Source organism: Delphinapterus leucas, chromosome 2 (genome assembly GCF_059928025.1).
Source record: "Delphinapterus leucas isolate spDelLeu-1000000601 "Yukka" chromosome 2, BTC_Dleu_Yukka2, whole genome shotgun sequence".
NCBI classification, from domain to species: domain Eukaryota; kingdom Metazoa; phylum Chordata; class Mammalia; order Artiodactyla; family Monodontidae; genus Delphinapterus; species Delphinapterus leucas.
The window spans coordinates 55,995,422-56,016,712 of NC_143130.1; the positions used below are offsets into that span (position 1 = coordinate 55,995,422).

Sequence of the window (21,291 nt, forward strand, 5' to 3'; positions counted from 1 at the left end):
CTGAAAAATCTCCCAAGCATTTGGAAATTAACAACATATTTCTGTATAATTCACAGGTCAAAAAAGAAACCACAAGGAAAATTAGAAAATATTTTAAACTGAATGATAATGAAAATATAATATATCAAAAATTGTGGGGTAAAGTTAAAGCAGTCCTTCGAGGAAATTGTATAACTTTAAATGCTTCTATTAGGTAAGAAAGAGGGTCTAAATTTGTGTCCCAAGATTTTACCTTAAGGAGCTAGCTAAAACAGAATAAAGCAAAACAAAACAAAGTAAGTGCAAAGGAAGCAAAAAGACAGCAATAAATATAAAAGCAGAAATAAGTGAAGTAGAAAATGAATAAAATAGAAAAATTAAATCAAAGCTTATTTCTTACCAAAGATCAATATTGATTGCTGAAGCCATAGTTGAACAAAAGAGCAAGAAAATAAGTTACCACTATGTCTTGACAGATGTGTTCTTTATGATAAATTGTTGAATTAAATATTTCTGTTTTGTACATTTTCTGTATATGTTTTATTTCACAATAAAATATTTTCAAAATATAAAAAAGAAATAATTATACATATACACAAAGATACTTACATGAGGATGTACATGGTGATCTTGCTAAAAGTCCAAAATGTGGGAAGTCTTTTACACATTGCCAAGCTTCAACTGCTGTCAGCTCATGGCCATTCTTGTTACATCTCTGCCCTCACCCACTTAATTCCCTCCTCCTCCCACCCAGAATTACTTTTAAGCAGATATGATACTCTTTTATTGATAAATAATTCCATTGGTTTTCAATACATATATTGTCAAATGAAAAAAAGCAAGTTTTATAACAATGCTTATACTGTGATGCTATCTTTAAAAGTATATGTGTTTACATACTTATTTCAATTTGTTGGCTGCACATAGAAAGAGTCCTGGAAACTTAAACAAGTCAGGATATAAACATGTTTTGCCTCTCAAAAGGCAAGTAGAGAGTGGTTTTCTTGTAGGAAAGAAAACATAGAGCATATCCTAGATCGTTAAACAAGTCTCAATAATTTAAAAGAAAGAAAGAAACCAGGTTTCTTTCTAAACACTCTGTTTGCTGCCCCCAGACACACACATTGTGCCTCTTGATAGCCATCTCAGCCTATATTAAAAAATAGGAATGCAAATCCAACTACAGATAACCAGATATTTTGGCAACAAGGAAAGGAGATATCCATGTCTGCTTAAACACACACACACACACACACACACACACACACACACACCAGAAATAGTTTATTGTAGATGAGTAAACACATAAATGAGTAAAAGGTCTAAAAAGAACAGAGACAACATGTCCAATGTAAAACTTCAACATGCCTGGAGCACATGCCATAGGTAGAGCTCAGAAAAAGTAACTAAGGAAGGTGTGGAAATAAAAACCATGGTCCTCTCTTTGCAGCAGCTGCTGCAAGAATGACGACCGCTCTCAGCAACCAGAGAGTTGGTATCTCACAAAATGTCAACATTGCTCTGAAGGAAAACCCAGATTTTATGAAGAATCCCAGAGGAATCCTGCAGAGGAACTCCAATCACATCAATGCGAAGCTCAGCTTCCTTGGGAAGAAAAACAAGCAGCTCTGGGTTGATGAATGGTAGGGAAAAGGAAAGGAAATGGCTACTGTTTGCACTATCTGTTGTGATGGGGCCTCCATTACAGGATGAGGTCTGCCTGCACTCACTTTCCAAACAATGTTGTTATTAGGAGAGAAGATGTCTCGTTGACATCCACAATTTCTTGGGTGAAAATATATCTGCAGGGTTTGAATGAAGTCAGGTGTTGCTTGCTTGATGTTTCAAGCCCAGAAAAATGAACTAATTTTCTAAAGAAATGATATTGAATGTGTATCAAATTCAGCTGCATTGATTTATCAAACCATGAAAGTTAAAAATAAAGAATATCAGAAATTTTGGAATGGTACCTATTTCTGTAAGAAAGCATGCTGATGGATAAGATACAGGAGTTGTTCAACTATACGAACAAGATGCTGGATTTACCTAAGAACTGTTTGTGATATTTTTTTAAACACAATAAAATTATTTTATTAATCAAAGAAAGACCTGATACATATTCCTTCTATTTTCTAGCTTTATTGATATGTAATCGACATATATAATTGTGTGAGTTTAAGGTGTGTAACATGTTGATTTGATACACTTTTATATAGGAAAATGATCACCACCTCAGAATTAGCTAACACCTGTATCATGTCACATAATTACCATTTCATTTTTGTGGTGGGAACATTTAAGATCTACTCACCTAGCAACTTCTTTCAAGTATATAGGAATACAGCATTATTAACTGTAATCACCATGCTATACATTAGATCCCCAGAGGTTATTCATTTTATAACTGGAAGTTGGTATTCTTTGACCAACCTCTCCCCATTTCCCCTACCCACAGCCTCTTGTAATCACCACTCTACTCTCTATTTCTATGAGTCTGATTTTTTAGATTCCACATATAAGTGAGATTATATAGTATTTGTCCTTCACTGACTTATCTCACTTAGCATAATGCCCTCGAGGTCTATCCATTTTGTTGCAAAGGGCAGTATATCTTCCTTTCTCATGGCTGAATAACACCCATATATATTCTTTATTCATTCATTCCTTGATGGGCACTTCAGTTGTTTCCATATCTTGGCTATTGTGAATAATGCTGTAATGAATATGGGAGTATACATATTTCTTCAAGATCCTGTTTTCATTTCCTTTGGGTATATACACAGAAGTGATATTGTTGGATGATATGGTAGTTCTGCTTTTAATTTTTTTAGTAACTCCTATGCTGTTTTCCATTGTGGCTGCAACCAATTTACATTCCCACGAATAGTGCAAAAGTGTTCCCCTTTCTCCACATCCTTACTAACACTTGTTATCTCTTGCAACTTTCTCAAGGGAAAGATACTACCTACTGCAATGTTACCTGTGTTAGTTTCTGGTTTTGTTTTGACCAGATAATTTCCATGCTTCAAAATTTTGAATTATCATCATCTTTTGAAATGACACCATACTAATTCAAGTGCCAGCATAAATTAAAATACTTCTCAAGTGCTCAGAAGAAATTAACATCGAAGAGCCCCATGGTTAAAAAGAAACATAATGGATTTTCTAAAGTAAGCAAAGAAATTTTCCAGTACACACTCAGTCAATATGGAATTATTGCAATGTGACCGTAATAAAATGACTCTGGAAACTGGGATTCCCTGCACTGTTCTACAGAAACCTAAACTTTTTAGGTAGGAGTAGTTAGGAGTCAGCCCCAATACCTGTAGTTAGGAGTACAAGTATTGGGACTGACAAATTTGGAGTTCAAGCACTGATATTACAGCTTCCTAATCAGGTGATCCTGGACAAGCGATTTAGGCCCTTTGATCCTTCATCCCTAAACAGTAATTTCCTATAGGAAGTAAGTGAAGAGGAAATTAGATAATGCATGTGAAGATGGTGTGCCTGCAGAGCCCAAGTGCTCTGTAACTCTCCGCTCTCCACTCTTTTGCTTAATTCTCACTCCATGTTCATCTGGGTCACAGGCCTATGGAAGAAGGATACACTTTAATACAAAGAGGGGGAGGTTCAGGCATGTAATTAAAACAAACAGTCCTACTTTCACCCCAAAAGTGTATAAATTACTGTTATGAAGTAGCATTTTTGTAACACCCCTAAAAACTGCCTCTTATTTCCCATGTTTCCAGGTCTACAAGTTCTATTCAGTTTTCCACCTCTTACCTAAAGAATCTCCTCTTTTGGAGGAGATTCAAGCAAGTTCATCATTTGGACCCAGGAGACTTCACTCACTAGCCCTGGAATACTGTTCAAATCCTTTTACTTCCCTACATTTCAGCTTTTTCATTTGTAAAATAGAAAACTATGCTGCTTCATGGAGCTTGCATTCTTGTGGGAAGACATTTTTTAAAAAGAAAAAGAAAACCAAGTTGTTTATATAGTACATTAGCTAGTGATAAGGCGAAGGAGAAAAATAAGACAAAGCAGGTAGAGAGGAAGTATTGATGGTGGAGCAGTTTGAAATTTCAGATAAGATGTCCAGGGAAACTACTGGGCATATACCCTGAGAAAACCATAATTCAAAAAGATACATGTACCACAACATTCATTACAGCACTATTTACAATAGCCAAGACATGGAAGCAACCTAAATGTCCATCAACAGATGAACGGATAAAGAAGATGTGGCACATATATACAATGGAATATTACTCATCCATAAAAAGGAATGAAATTGAGTTATTTGTAATGAGGTGGATGAACATAGAGTTTGTCACACAGAATGAAGTAATTCAGAAAGACAAAAACAAATACCATATGCTAAGACATATATATGGCATCTAAAAAAATGGTACCGATGAACCTAGTGACAGAGCAGGAATAAAGATGCAGACATAGAGAACAGACTTGAGGACACGGGGGGGAAGGGGAATCTGGGATGAAGTGAGAGAGTAGCATCGACATATATACACCACCAAATGTAAAGTGGATGGCTAGTGGGAAGCTGTTGCATAGCACAGGGAGATCAGCTCGATGCTTTGTGATGACCTAGAGGGGTGGGATAGGGAGGGTGGGAGGGAGGCTCAAGAGGGAGGGGATATGGGTATATATGTATACATATAGCTGATTCACTTTGTTGTGCAGCAGAAACTAACACAACATTGTAAAGCAATTATACTCCAAAGAAGGTGTAAAAAAAAAAGGGATGTCCAGGGAAAATGACCCTGGAGTCAGGACTTGAAGAAAGTGAGGGAGTGAATCCTGCAGAAATCTGGGGAAGATCACTGAGGCAAAGGACAGTGGTGCACTGAGTATATTCAAGGGTCAGGGAGGAGCCAAGTGTGGCTGGAGGAGTGGGTGATGGAGGCTTGAGACAATGAGGACACAGAACTTTAGGGCTAGTAGCATGACCCTGGAGGTAACAGAGACATTTGGTTATTGGTTCTGAGTGACAGGTGAAGCCACTGGAAGGTTTTGGGCAGAGTAGTGACATATGACTTCCTTTCAGTAGGACCTGTGCCGAGAAGAGATTGCATGGAGCAAGAGAAGCCTGGGGTCTGTTGCAATAATCCAAACAAGCGATGATGACAGTGTGGGCCAGAATGGTGGCAGTGGAGGTGTTGAAAATGGTCAAAGGTAGAGCCACAGACTATGCTGCAGTTTAGATGTGGGTGTGAGAGAGACAGTAGAGCTAAATTCTGAACAATTGAAAGGATGGCCCAACACCTAAAATATGTGTCTGTGGAAAGATCAAATTGGAGAAAAAAGTATCAGGAGCTGGGTAATAGGTATTTTAAATTTGAAATGTCTATTAGATATGAATGTTGAGTTCTTGAGTAATATCTGAGGTGGAGATGCACATTTGGGGGTCTTCAACCCAATAAATGTTGTCTATAGGTTTAGAAGTTCTGGTAAGAAAAAAAAAGGTGGGACAAAGGTAATTGAAGAGAGTTTCACAGAGGGCACCAGCAGGGATCTCTATCAGGACTCAGGGAATAAAAACAGTGGGAAACTGTTTTAAGAATCCAGGAGCAGCTGAAGCCATGGAAGCAGCATTGCCCAAAAGGAGCAGTTGCCTTAGGTAAAGGCCACATTCTTGCAGTTTGGGAACCAAGGAGTTAATACTCCCAACATTTCTCTCCACCTTCTCCCTGACCTCCTACACGTGCTTCCCATTGACTGGACCCAACCAGAAGTCAGAGGCAAGGAAGCCCAGGCAGTGAAGCCCATGGAGGTTAGCCCTTCAGGGCATGGAGAGCAGTGGGAAAGGCTGGGAGGGAATAGGGAAGGGAAAGCTGAAGCCGCTAGAAACCATGGGATTGTGTAGGGAGCATATGTAGATAGAAACGAGAAGTCCAGTGATTGAGTCCTGGGCCTTCCAACAATCAGAAGAAGAGGCAAAAAGAAGACTAACAAGGGAGACTACAAGGGCCAGAGATGGGAAAGAGAAACAGTGGGTTAAAGTGGAGATGGGGCTTGAAGAGCCAGTCATGCACTCCAGACTCAGACCAGCCTCTTCACTCTGCAAATTGACAAATCATTTAAGGTCGCCAGGCCTCAATTTTCCCATTTATGAAAAGATAACATTGAACTATTTTATTTCTATGATTCTCTGCATTTATTTAATATGCTTGGGCACTCATGGACCCTAAGGGATGGTACCTCCCCTCTGTAGGGCCCTTCCATCCAACATATTTCCAGTATACAAGACAAACTGAACTTTGATGGACTCAGCTGAGCAATGCTCCCATGGCTGTGAGCTCAACAGAAAGTGATGTGAAGCAGATTCCAAGAGGGAATCTGCACTTAGTGAACTTGCGATGTTGCCTGAGCTCTATGGGCCGCATCTTCTTCTAGGGGAAGGAAAACACCTATTTTGGAAAGATGAAAAAACACACAGTGAGTTGTTTGGAAATATGGAAATGTGATAAAGTGAAAGGTATTATGATGCAGTTAGGTCACTGTGTCACCCTCTTGCCTGACATATTGGTAAGAGTATTATTTAGGATGACAACAACAATATCCAAAGCAAAATCAATGGATTCAGGGTTCTACTAAGTCCAAAATCCTGGTTTAAAGAGATGCATTATTTCGAGACTTCTCAGAGCTTTAAATATGCTAATGAGTGTTATAAATATCTAAAAGAAATAAAATGTGCAAGGATTCCCAAAGTAACTTAGCACTGAAATCACCTTTGACCACCTGGCCTGAGCATTTCACAGGCCAAGTGACAAAAACATCCCCTGTAGAAACACTGCATTATGTGATTTTTCTTAGTTAATACTTTTCCATTAGATTGCATATCTTTCCTGAAATCAAGATAACAGTTTTAACATTATTTTAAATTCATAGACTTTATTTTTTATAGCAGTTTTAGGTTTATACAACAATTGTGCAGAAAGTACAGAGCATCCTCATATACTACTTCTCTCTCTTAACACAGTTTCCTATATTATTAACTTACTGCATTAGTGTGGTACATTTGTTATCATTGATGAACCAATATTGATGCATTATTAACTAAAGTCCATAGTTTACATCAGGGTTCACTCTCTGAGTTATGATAAATGTATAATGTCACACACCCAACATTTCAGTAACATACAGAATAGTTCCAATGCCCTAAAAATCTCCTGTGCTCTGCCTATTCATCCCTCCCTCTCCCTGGGCCTCCAGCAACTACTGCTCTTTTCACTGTGTGCATAGTTTTGCCTTTTCCAGAATGTCATACAGTTGGAATCATACAATGTATAACCTTTTGAGAATGACTTCTTTCACTTATGTAGGGTGCTTTCAATATATAAACTTAAATATTTTAAAAGCTTCTTTGAATTTTAGTTTTAAATATGTGTCAGTTTCATTGTTTTAGCGTTCTTGCTGGAGGATTTCAGTGTTAAATATGTTGAGCCCTCTTACAAGTCTACCTGTATTCCTTTCTCTCATGCCCTTTTTATCTTTTCTATATTTCTGTTTGAAAATTTCACTCTTCTCCTTTCTATTTTCTATTCCTTTTTATGGTATTCATGACTCTTAGGTGTTTTTTCATTTAAAATGCTTTTGAAATATTAGGTTAGAATTTTTCTCTTTAGTTTCGATTTTTCTAGAAGCAAACCTTAAGAAGAGAATTCAGGTAAAGTAGTTTATTTGGAAGGTGGAGGAAACACAAATAGAGATGATGGAAACAGTGAGGGCAGGAAGTGAAGATAGACAACTAAGAGTGCATTATCAAGAAAGTTTCCTTTCTGGGTAACTGGAGCACAGTCCCTCTAGGGAATTCTGAAAGCTAAGACAAAGATACTCTCCAGAATGATCCTACCACAGGGTGTTTGAGCTAAAGATTTATCAGCTCCCCTCACTAGTTGAGAGCCTTCATTCTGTGGCATTTCCACCAGCTCTGGAAGTACAGCAGCAGGGCTCTAGCAGCCATAAAATGCTCTTGGCAATGACGTGAAGATGCTGAAAGTGGGGCAGACGAGCGTCAAATATGGGGGAGGTGACACCCAGTGCCACAGTTTTCATCTTTATTTTTTGTCTGGTTGTTGTCTTCTTTTTTCCTGGTTGTTTCCATTATTTGTTGGAATATTATTCACTTAATATAAACATTTCCTCAAGTCTTTTTGTTTTATTAGGAGAACCCTGTGTGGTTGCAGCAAATGGTCCAGGGTAGCTGCCTCAACTTCACGGCTCAAGGGCACCCTCTTGAAAATAAAAGTATCTTTATCTTAAAAGTATCAAAAATATTCTTTGTGTATCCACTTCTCTTACTTCTCTTCTCTTTTAATCCTCTGTTCCTCAGGATTAAGTCTGACTGGAGAAGGCTTCTAGTCTTGGTCTCTGTATGGGTCAGAGCTCTACATCACTACCAGTTCCTTTTACAGTACTCTTTAAGGTCTGCCTTCCTCTCCTCAATCCTTCCAATCTCTGAACCTTCTTTGTCCTGTGATCCCACAATGCTCAATTTAAGTTTTCTTATCATTAGCTTTTCTTTAGGGTAGATCTTTGTTCTTTGCAAAGGAAACTTTTTGTTTGATCTTTCTGGGATCCTAAGTGATTTGGGTTGCTTCTGTACTGCTTCCTGCTTAACGTTTCCCCATAAATCATACTTAATTGTGACTAGAAGCCTGTGAGAACTTTTCTGAGTAACATTAGTTTTTTTCTCAGATTCAGTCATTAGATTATTGCTTAGTTTGAACTTTCTTTATGGTGGGGGTGGAGGTGGTAAGTTTTCATGGTTTTGCATTCCATGACTTCCGGGGTTATTCCATACTTTTTCCTTTGCCATTATTCAGCAGCCACTGGCCCCACGTGGGGCCCGTGGCTCTTTTGTGTTTGGCCAAGCCTTCCTCCGTTCTGGGATTCATAGCGATTCCTTTTCACTTTTCAGTTGAAAATGTTGCAGAATTCCCACTCTCCCACCCCTCACCTTTGCTATCCTACCTCCTTTGTTTGGTTTTCATAAATGTTTTTGTGGATATCAAGAGCACAAACAAATAAACAAAAAGAATATGATGTAACCATATTCCTGCTGCCAGAAGTTCTCTATATCTTTTAGGGTCTGTTTTGGTAAGATTAATTTTTTCAAGAAAGCAGTAATTTCATCTACATTTTAGAAAATTAAAACAAAGTTTTTCATAGTATCCTCTTTTTATTTTTAAAATTTCTGCAGTATCTGTAGTAATGTTTCATGTTTTATTTCTAATATTGGTTATGTGTGGTGTCTTTTTATTCCTATTGGAATCTTGCCAGAGATGTTATCATACTTTATTTGTCTTTTCAAAGAACAACTTTTGGCCTTGTTAATTATCTTTGTTGTATGTTTGTTTTCTATTTCTTTAATCTCTACTATAATATCAAAAATATCCATTTGATCCCAAGTAATGACATTGCCTTAAAGTCTAGTCTATTCTGTTAGATTAAAATATAGCTACATCAATTTCCTTTTGGGTTATCATTACAGATATATCTTTCTTCATTCTTTATTTTAACCTTTCTATTGAGATGAATCGTATTTGGCATTATCTTTTTTTGTGAGTAGAAATGTTCAATATTGTAAAAATGTCTAGTAACTGACAATTGCTGTCTTTTAAATAGATTATTTATCCTAATCATATTTAATAAAAAATTTTAATATTTAAAATTTAACCATATGAAATTATCATTTTTATGTAGTCCCTTTAAAGATATCTCCACTCTCTTTTAATATTATTTTGGTGGCATTTGCCAAAGAAATAAGGCAAAAAAGGAAAGAAAGAACACATGTGCCATTATTTTCAAGACTGTAATTATGTACGTAGAAAAACCAAGAGTAAACTCTAACAAATATTAGAAATTAACAGTTTACAAAGATGGTTAGCTACCTACTGAATATGTGTTCTAATGGAAGCCTTTTAAATCATCAAGAAGCCGTAAAAATACAAAGAGAATAATATTATAATATCCTTTACATTAGATGTACAATTAACAAAACATCTTAGAGTAAGTGTAAGTAATCTGTAGGATCTTAATAAATATAGTCATGAAATGACATTGAATGATGTAAAATAGAAGACTTGAATAAAAGTAGAGAGAGTACATATATATGAATGGGAAAACACTTGAAAACATGTTTTGCTTTCATCTACAAGTTATTGACATACTCTGCAATAAGTTACAGCATATATTAGACAGTATATTCACTTAAAAGGGAGAAAGTTCTGCTTTAATTTTGTGTCCTGCAAACCCTTACTGAAGCATTAACACTGAATTTTTCATATATGTGTATATTTCTATGCTTTGCTATAATTTTTGACATTTGTTATAAAAAAAATAAAAAGGAAGGTGAAGGAGAAAGTGCTCACAGATGTACAAATAATTGTCTTCTTTAGAGAATGAATTAAAGTTGCAAAATTTCATTTCTGTTGGTTGTAATTAACTTTTATTCAGAGAATATGAATATACTATTTAATCCTAGGTTTAGCCCTCCTAAATTACTGCTCCTAACTAGTTTCTTTCTTATCTTTCCTTTACCTCACCCCATAACCAATCTCTTCTCCAGGAAGAATCCAGTGTGATCTTTTAAAAATAAAGCAAAACAAAAAGAAATCACATTGTTGACCTGAAACAAACAGACTACCAGATATTTCTCCAGCAAAGATGAGTTTATTTGGGATCAGCAGACAATTGCGACTTGGGATCTGCAACTATGGAGAGCCATATATAAATCCCCACACAGCAAGGCTAGGAAAACACCTTTATAGAGGGAAAAAGGAAGTTAGGAGGGAGGGCTATAGTAAACAAAGAGTCCATGGTTTTTCATTGGCTGAGTCATTGTGAGGAAAGAAGAGGAGTCTTTCTTTTTTCTGTTGTGCTCTGCTATCATCACAGGGCATGGGGGTAACCCCCTCTGGTCTCCCGGCTCTATTTCAAGTTTCTGTTTATTAATTTTTTACATTTCCTCCTTTCGGTTGAGGTCTTTCTCTGAAAGCACCACTGATCAAGAGTCATGTTTTCTAATTTCAACAGCTTGTTTTCCCTCAAAGTCAGGAAGGAAATTTCCTGGATGTAGTGTCTCACATCAGAGGGAAAGTGCACAGAATGGAAACCTATTGAGGTCACATTTGAGTAAGAAAGAGGGGTAGGAGGGTGAACTCTCAGGCGCTTTTTATCTAAAGTCCATATATTGTGAAGATCATAGACATTGGAAATCATCTGAAACATTAGGTCATCAATAAAAGTTTGGCCACAAACATCCAACTGGTCTGGTCTGAATATCTTGGGAAAGCTGTCTCATCAGATGTCATCCACTTCAATTCCACGAAATCTTTACTTTCAGGTCACCAGATGATGGGCAGGTCCAGTCAGGGTTTGGCACTTTCTTTAGGTGTGTCACCTGAATCTATGAGTCTATTCCTTGGAGTCTGGTGGCACAAAGTTTGATTAACAGTACCTGATAGGAGCTTTTCCAGTGAAGTTGAAGAGAGTTCTTCTGGAGGTATCTTTTTCTAAAAGAGGAAATCTAAAGGTTGCAAACTGTGATGCTTAAGGTCTTTGTCTCCTGAGGGCACACCATGAAAACATTGTTCTAACAAAACATGGATATTTTTAATAGAAGCAATCAGACCTCTGCAATATTGGAGTATCTCTCCTTATCAGTTGTGGGTCAAAAGAGGCAGGAGCCAAGTGCATTGGGTATCCTGTGACTATCTCAAAGAGTGAGAGTTTATGAGTCCCCAAAGGGGGTGGATCTGAGATTTAGAAGGACCAACAACAATGTTTTTGGTGGGCTTCTACAAATTTTGCCAATAGAGTCTTAATAATGCAGTTATTGCATTTGACTAAACCAGAGAATTGAGGGTGATAAACACAGTGAAAATGTTGTAAAACCAGGCAGCACTGCAGACTTGTCAAATCACCTGGCCAGTAAAATGTGTTCCTCAATCACTATAAAGTTCAAGAGGAGTTCTGCAAGAAGGGATAATCTTTTCCAAAAGAACTTTTGCCAAAGAAGATGCAAGTAGCCTGTCTGCAAGTGAAGGCTTCAGTCCAGCATGAAAACATACAGACCATAACTAAAACATATTTATATCCATTAGAGGAGGAAGTTGTATGAAATATACTTGCCAGACCACTAATGGTCTATTAGGCAGTTTAAAATGTCCAAGAGCAGTAAGAACAGCCTTCCCTGGGTTGTACTTTGGACAAGTGGGACAAGTGAAGTAGGCACTTTTTGCAGCCTTGTTAATGGTTCCCCACCGATATTAATTCATGAAGGCTATCATTTTGTTAGTAGATCAATGGTTTAATGCATGTACAGTGGTGAGGAATGGAAATCATAGTCTCTGATAGGACTGGGTGTTATTTGGTCCAAATCAGAGCTCTCTCTCGCTCTCTGTCTTTTTTTTTTTTTTTAATCAAATCAACAATTGTTGAATTTCTAATCTTGTTTTTCCTTTTCTGAGGACAATTGTTGGGCCTCTCTAGCTAGTTTTTCTAAATTATCATTTAGAGGAATATTCCTTTGGAACATAACAGGTTTGTTTGCTGTTGGTCCCCTTAAGGGTAGCATTCCTTGCAAAAAAATATAAGCAAGGTGATTTCTCTTAACTTCCAGAGAGCAAAGTTTAGAAAGCCCCAGAATCTTGATAATAATGGCAGGTAAAAGTACTGCATTTAATAATTCCTGAACATAGGGGCCATTTAAAATTTTACGTCCACTGGTTGTAAGGAAGTCACATTGCTTCCACATTCCAAAATCATGAGCTACTCCGAATGCATATCTACTATCAGTATAAATATTGGCAGTGTTGTCCTTGGCTAAGGTACAATGCCATGTAAAAGTGTATAATTCAGCCTGTTGAACAGAAGTAGCAAGAGCTAAATATGCTGCCTCAACAACATCAAAAGGAGTTGTAATAACATACCCAACACAGTATTTGCCATTGAAACCTTTTAAGTAAAAACCAACAGTGAACAATGAGAAACCAGCATTACCAATGGAATTTCCTGTAGATCATCACAAGGAGTCAGGAGGTGGCCCATCAGCATTAAGCAGTTTGAAGTGCTTCACTGGTGATGGAGGGGAGAAGTGTAGCTAGGTTAAGGTTAAGATTATTACAATGTAAAAAGAGCTATGTGAGGAGCAGTTAACAAAAAGACTTCATAGGAGGTGAGATGGCTGGCTGAAAAACATTGTGTCATAAGAATTTAGGATTTTCTGGTGACTTTAACCAAAAGGTCAGTGGTTGTAATGACTCTGAGTCAAGGAGGGTATCCCCATGCCACATGGTGCGAGAGGGTCCAGTTGCCAGCTATAATAACCTATGGGTTGATGGTGGTCCTTGTGCTTTTGGGTAAGTACTCCAATGGAATTCCCTTCCATTTCATATACAAAAAGGAAAAAGGGAATATGATAAATGGGATGCCTAAGGGCAGGTGGGTTCATCAAACTCTTCTTTAAAGCTTGAAGTCTATGTCATCTGATTCTTCCCATAAAATTGGGTTGGGGTTGTTTTTGCTGAGTAAGACATATAGGTTTGGCCATAAGAGAGAAATTTGTAATCCAGTTTTGGCAATAACCAACTAACCTGAGAAAACCTCACAATTGGCACTTAGTTTTGAGTTTTGGGAAACTTAGGACACCATGATGTCTATCTGAGTCTAGATACAGCCCTTGTTCTAATATCAGATGCCCTAAATATCAATCCTGGGTTTTGGCAAATTGCAATTTTACTTTGGTGATCTTATGCCTTTTTAAGGGTAAAAGCTTTAGCAAGTGGATGCTTCTGTGAGGCAGCTTCAGAAGGAGAGCAAAGAAGCAAATAATCCATATATTGCAACAACGTAGAACCTCTAGGAAACTTTATGTCATCCAGATCAGCCTTCAAGATTTGTGAAAAATAAGGACTTTCAATATAACCCTGAGATATTACTGTCCAAGTAAGTTGTACTTCTTCCCAAGTGAATGCAAAAAGGTATTGGCTAGTTTAATTAACTGGAATATTAAAGAATGCACTGCATAAATCAATTACAGTAAAGAATTTACTTGCAGTGGGAATGGATGTTAGTAATATGTGAAGGTTAGAAACAAGAGGGTGTTGAGGGATAGCAATGTTGTTTATTGCCTGGAGGTCCTGAACAAACCTCCACCCTAGGCCCTTAGATTTTCTCACTGGTAAAATGGAAGTGTTACAGGGACTGGTACAAGAGATAATGAGGCCCAGATCCTAACACCTTGTGATCTTCTATTATGGGATTTACACCTTGAAGGGCTTCTTTACTTATAAGGTATTGATTAATTCTGGGAAGAGATTTTGAGAGGTCTATTTGAATTTTGATGGGAGGTATGCTGTGAATTTTGTCAACATCAATTGGAGATTATAATAATAACATAACTATCAATAATTACCTTAAATGTAAATGGACTAAATGCTCCAATCAAAAGATATAGAACGGGGGCTTCCCTGGTGGCGCAGTGGTTGAGAGTCTGCCTGCTGATGCAGGGGACATGGGTTCTGGGAAGATCCCACATGCCGTGGAGTGGCTAGGCCCATGAGCCATGGCCGCTGAGCCTGCATGTCCGGAGCCTGTGCTCCGCAATGGGAGAAGCCACAACAGTGAGAGGCCCACGTACCACACACAAAAAAAAAAGACATAGAATGAATGAATGGATACAAAACCAAGACCCATATATATGCTGTCTACAAGAGACTCACTTCAGGTCTAAAGACACACACAGACTGAAAGTAAGGGGATGGAAAAGGTATTACATGCAAATGGAAATCAAAAGAAAGCTGGAGTAGCAATACTTATATCAGACAAAATAGACTTTAAAATAAAGACTGTTACAAGAGACAAAGAAGGACACTACAGATCAATCCAAGTAGAAGATATAGCAATTATAAATATATATGCACCCAACACAGTAGCACCTAAATATATAAAGCAAATATTAATGGACATAAATGGAGAAATCAACAATAGCACAATAATTGTAGGGGACTTTACAGCTCCACTCACATCAATGGGCACATCATCCAGACAGAAAATCAATAAGGAAACATTGGCCTTAAAGACTCATTAGGCCAGAGGGATATCTATATCCATATCATCTATATCTATAACTATATCTATGTCTAAATCTATATCTATCACATTCCATCCTAAAGCAGCAGAATACACACTCTTTTCAAATGCACATGGAACATTTTCCAGGATAGATCACATGCTAAGCCAGAAAACAAGCCTCAGTAAATTTAAGAAAATTGAAATCATATCAAGTATATTTTCCAACCATGCTATGACACTAGAAATCAACTTCATGGGAAAAAAAAGACAAAAAACACAAACACCTGAAGGCTAAACAATATGCTACTAAACAACCAATGAATCACTGAAGAAATCAAGGAAGAAATAAAAAATACCTGGAAACAAATGAAAATGAAAACACAATGATCCAAAATTTATGGGATGCAGCAAAAGCAGATCTAAGAGGGACATTTATAATGACACAAGCTACATCAGGAAACAAGAAAAACTTCAAATAAACAACCTAAACTTACATCTAAAGAAACTAGGAAAAGAAGAACAAACAAAACCCAAAGTTAGCAGAAGGCAAGAAATCATAAGGATCAGAGCAGAAATAAATCAAATAAAGACTAAAAACAAACAACAAAAAAATAGAAAAGATCAATGAAACTACCAGCTGGTTCTTTCAAAAGGTAAGCAAAATGGATAAACCTTTAGCTAGACTCATCAAGAAAAAAAGAAAGGAGATGGCTCAAATCAATAAAATCAGAAATAAAAAAGGCAAAGTTAAAACCAACACCACAGAAATACAAAGGATCATGAGACTACTATGAACAACTACCTGCCAATAAAATGACAACCTGTAAGAAATGGACAAAATCTTAAAAATCTACAACTTCCCAAGACTGAACCAGAAAGAAATAGAAAATATGAACAGTTTAGTTGCCAGTAATGAAATTGAATCAGTAAGTTAAAAACTCCCAAGAAACAAAAGTCTAGGACTAGATGGCTTCACAGGTGAATTCTACCAAATGTTTAGAGAAGAGTTAACACCTATCCTTCTCAAAGTATTCCAAAAAATTGCAGAGGAAGGAATGCTTCCGAACACATTCTACAAGGTCAGTATCACAATGATACCAAAACCAGACAAAGATATCACAAAAATGGAAAGTTATAGAACAATAGCACAGATGAACATAGATGCAATTATCCTTAACAAAATATTAGCAATCCAAATCCAACAACACATTAAAAGTATCATACACTATGATCAAGTGCAATTTATCCCAGGGATGCAAGGATTTTTCAATATCCACAAATCAATCAATGTGACACACCACATTAACAAGTTGTAGAATAAAAACCATATCTTTATCTAAATAGATGCAGAAAAAGCTTTCAACAAAATTCAACAACCATTTTTGACAAAAAAAAAGCCTCTACAAAGAGAGCATAAAGGGAACATACCCCAACATAATAAAGGTCATATATGGCAAACTCACAGCTAACATCATACAAAATGGAGAAAAGCTGAAAGCATTTGCTTTAAGATTAGGAACAAGACAAGGATGCTCACCCCCACCACTTTTTTATTCAGCATGGCATTGGAAGTTTTAGCCACAGCAATCAGACTAGAAAAATAAATAAAAAGAATCCAATCAAAAAGGAAGAAGTAGAACTGTCGCCGTTTGCAGATGATGAGATATTATGCATAGAAAATCCTAAAGAAAACTACTAGAGCTCATCAATGAATTTGGTAAAGTTCAGGATACAAAATTAATGCACAGAAATCTGTTGCATTTCTACACACCAACACTGAGCTATCAGAAAAAGAAATTAAAGAAACAGTCCCATTTCCAATTGTATCAAAAAGAATAAAATTCCTGGGAATAAATCTAACAAGTGGATAAAAGACTTGCACTCAGGGGCTTCCCTAGTGGCACAGTGGTTGAGAGTCCACCTGCCGATGCAGGGGACACGGGTTCGTGCCCTGGTCCGGGAAGATTCCACATGCCGCGGAGCAGCTAGGCCCATGAGCCATGGCCACTGAGCCTGCGCGTTCGGAGCCTGTGCTCCGCAATGGGAGAGGCCACAACAGTGAGAGGCTTGCGTACCGCCAAAAAAAAAAAAAAAAAAAGACTTGCACTCAGAAAACTATAAGACCTTGATGAAAAAACCTGAAGATAACACAAACAACAGGAAGGGTATATCATACTCATGGATTAGAAAAATTAACATTGTTAAAACGACCTTATTACTCTAGACAATCTACAGATTCAATGCAATCTCTATCAAACTATCAGTGGCATTTTTCACAGAATAGGAACAAATAATTCTAAAATTTGTATGAAAAAACAAAAGACCACAAATAGCCAAAACAATCTTGAGAAAGAAGCACAAAGCTGGAGGTATCATTCTCCCTGATTTTAAACTATACTACAAAGCTACAGTAATTAAAACAGTATGATACTGGCACAAAAAAAGATACATTTATCAATGGAGAAGAATAAAGAGCCCAGAAATGAATTGACACTTATTGGTCAATTAATCTATGACAAAGGAAGCAAGAATATACAATGGAGAAAAGACAACCTTTTCAATAAATGGTGTTGGAAAAACTGGTCAGCTACATACAAAAGAATCAAATTGAACTGCTTTCTATACCACAAATAAAAAGTATACTCAAAATGAACTAATGACTTAAATGTAAGACCTGAAACCATAAAACTCCCAGAAGAAAACATAAGCAATATGCTCTTTGGCATTTGTGTTAACAATATTTTTTTTGTTATGTCTTCTCAGACAAGGGAAACAAAAGCAAAAACAAACAAAGAGGGCAATATCAAACTAAAAAGCTTATGCACAGTGAGGGAAATTATTAGCAAAACCAAAAGGCAGCCAACAAATGGGAGAAGATATTTGCAAACAGTATCTCTGCAAGTGGTTAATATCCAAAATATACAAAGAACTCGTACAACTCAGCATCAAAGAAACAAACAACACAATGAAAAAATAGGCAGAGGACCTGAATAGACATTTTTTCCAAAGACAGACAGATGGCCAATAGACAAGAAAAAAGATGCTCAACATCACCAACCATCAGGGAAATTCAAATCAACACCACAATGAGATACAACCTCATGCTTATTGTTGACTGAAAAAAAAATGCAACATAAAAGTAGAGAGTTATGTTTTATTTGGCAGAAATTTTTAGGACTTCAAGCCCAGAGGCAGCAGCTCAAGTAACCCTGAGAAAACTGCTCTGAGGAGGTGAGGGGGGAAGCTAGGACATATAGGAGTTTGGCAACCAATGGCAGGTGGTAGGAACAAAAGACTACTGTTAATTAGAAAAAACTAGATATCTCAAGTTAAGGAATTTAGAGCTTTTCTATGTATGGGAAGAGGCAAGATTCTGGGCTCACTGAAATCTTTTGTTTTATGTGCACCTTAGCTATCTGGGGCCAGTATCCTGTGTTTTCACATCCTGAGTTTCTTCAGGGTTCACCATTGGGAGTGGCTGAAGTCTGGTGGCTGCTAGATGGCAGGTATTCTTTGTTTCCTTCCTGAGTTCCCTTAGGGCTCACTGGCTCACTGTTGGAGGGCTGCAATTGCTGATGACTGTGACATCCTTTGTTTACTGATATGGCAGGCAATATTTTATTTCTCACTATCATAATAAAGACAACAAATAACAAGTGTTTGTGAGTTGTATAGAAAAGGAAATCCTTGTGCACTGTTGGTGCAATTTTAAATTGGTGCAGCCACTATGTAAAACAATATGGAGTTTCCTCAAAAATTAAACTGTCATAAAATCCAGAAATTTCACATTTGGGTATTTTCCAGAAGAAAACAAAAACACTAATTTGAAAAATGTGTGCACTCCAATGTTCATTGCACCATTTTTTACAATAGCCAAGATACGGAAGCAACCTAAGTGTCCATGGAGAGACAAATAGATAAAGAAGAAAATATATATATATACATCACATGATGGAATATTGAAGCTAAATCCAGCCTCTGTACCCCAACACCAAATTAAATCTCAGAAACAGAGGTTGGGTGAAGTAGAAAAGAATAGCTTTATTGCTTTGCCAGGCAAAGGGGGAGACGGTGGGTTAATGCTGTCAAAACTGTGTGTCCCAACCAGGGGAGCAAGGGGAGTTGTGAGGAGTCTTGTAGTCCAGGAGCAGGGGTGCTGATAAGGATCAGGGTGCTTGCACAGCCTGCATTCCTTCACTCTAGAGATCATCTGGTGTCAGGTGGTGATGGGCAAACTGTGACCTCAGGAATGAAGAGTGCTCCATCAAGTAGTTAACATCTTCCATTTGGTGGGGGTTTTAGTTCTGCAGAAGAGCTCAAAGATATTGTTATGAATATACCTTGAGGGGGAACCAGGACCTGCCCCAGGGCTGCACTATTGTTTCTTGACTGCTCCTCCCTTGTCTCCACATCCCTTCCCTTCCCTGATTAGTAACTGTTTGAACCTGACTTTTGGAACTCAGAGAAGGGAACATAGAAAGACTTTTGTGCCCAAGAGCCCCAGAGGGTCCTGCTCAGTTTCAATATTACTCAGCCTTAAAAAAGATTAAATCCTCCCATTTGCAACAATGTGAATGGATCTAGAGGGTATTATGCTAAGTGAAATATGTCAGGCAGAGAAAGACAAATACTGCACAATCTCCTTTACATGTGGAATCTAAGTACCAAAACAAACCAAACAAACAAACAGAACAAAACAAAAACAGTCTCATGATATAGAGAACAAAAGGGTATTTGCTAGAAAGGAGTGGGGTGGGGGATGGGCGAAATACATTAGACTTAATCAAAATGAAAAACTTTTGTGCATCGAAGTACACTACCAAGAAAGTAAAAAGGCAACCCATTGAAAGGGAGAAAATATCTGCATATCAGATACCTGGTAAGGGTCTAGCATCCAGAATATATAAAGAACATTTAAAACTCAACAATAAAAAGATGAAAAACCCAGTTTTTTTTTTGTTGTTGTTGTTGTTTTTTTTGCGGTATGCGGGCCTCTCACTGTTGTGGCCTCTCCCATTGCGGAGCACAGGCTCCGGACGCACAGGCTCAGTGGCCATGGCTCATGGGCCCAGCCACTCCGCGGCATGTGGGATCCTCCCGGACCAGGGCACGAACCTGCGTCCCCTGCATTGGCAGGCGGACTCACACCCACTGTGCCACCAGGGAAGCCCAAACCCAGTTTTTTAAATGGGCTAAGGATTTGAATAGGTATTTCCCCAAAGAATTTATACAAATGCCAACAAACACATGAAAGGCTGCTCAACATTATTAGTCTTTAGGGAAATGAAATCAAAACTACAATAATGTACCACTTCACAGGCACTGAGGTATCTATAATAGCATAAAAAAGACAAATAAGTCCTGGTTAGGATATAGAGAAACTGGAACCCCTACAACAATGTAAAATGGTATAGCCACTGTGGAAAACAATTTGGCAGTTCCTCAAAAAGTTAAAAATAGAGTGACCATATGACCCAGCAACAGATATATGTTTTGTATATCTTAGAATACCACTTCTAGATATTTATGCAAGTGGAAGGAAAACTTATATTCACACAAAACCTTGTACATGAATGTTTATAGCAGCTTTATCCTTGCTTGCCAAAGATGGGAACAACCCTTTTACTTCACCCAAACTCTGTTTCCGAGATTTAATTTGGTGTTGGGATACAGAGGCTTGATTTGGCTTCAATATTCCATTGTGTGATACTTATATATATGTATATATCGCACTATATATATATATATATATATATTCTTTATCCATTTGTCTCTCCATGGACACAGGTTGCTTCCATATCTTGGCTATTGTAAATAATGGTGCAATGAATATTGGAGTGCACACATTTTTCAATCCTTCAGCAGGTGAATGGATAAACAGCCTGTGGTACACCCACAAAATGTAACATTACTCCATTATAAAGAGCTGTGGGGACTTCCCTGGTGGGTTAAGACTTAACCCTCTTAACCCAAGTGTTAAGACTTCACCTTCCAATGCAGGGAGTGAGGGTTCAATCCCTGGTCAGGGAGCTAAGATCCCACATGCCGCCTGGCCAAAAAACCAAAACATAAAACAGAGCAATATTGTAACAAATTCAATAAAGACTTAAAAAAATAGTCCACATCAAAAAAATCTTTAAAAAAAAAACAAGAGCAATGATGTTTTGATTCATACAACATGGATGAATCCTTAGTGAATTTTGTGAAGTG

The 21,291-nt window shown here is 37.5% G+C and overlaps 1 pseudogene; it reads left to right on the forward strand.

Annotated features, from left to right (window-relative positions):
* Window positions 1–1,320: 1,320 nt before the first annotated feature.
* LOC111187342 (large ribosomal subunit protein uL6 pseudogene) lies at window positions 1,321–2,264 on the forward strand (annotated as a pseudogene).
* Window positions 2,265–21,291: the final 19,027 nt, after the last annotated feature.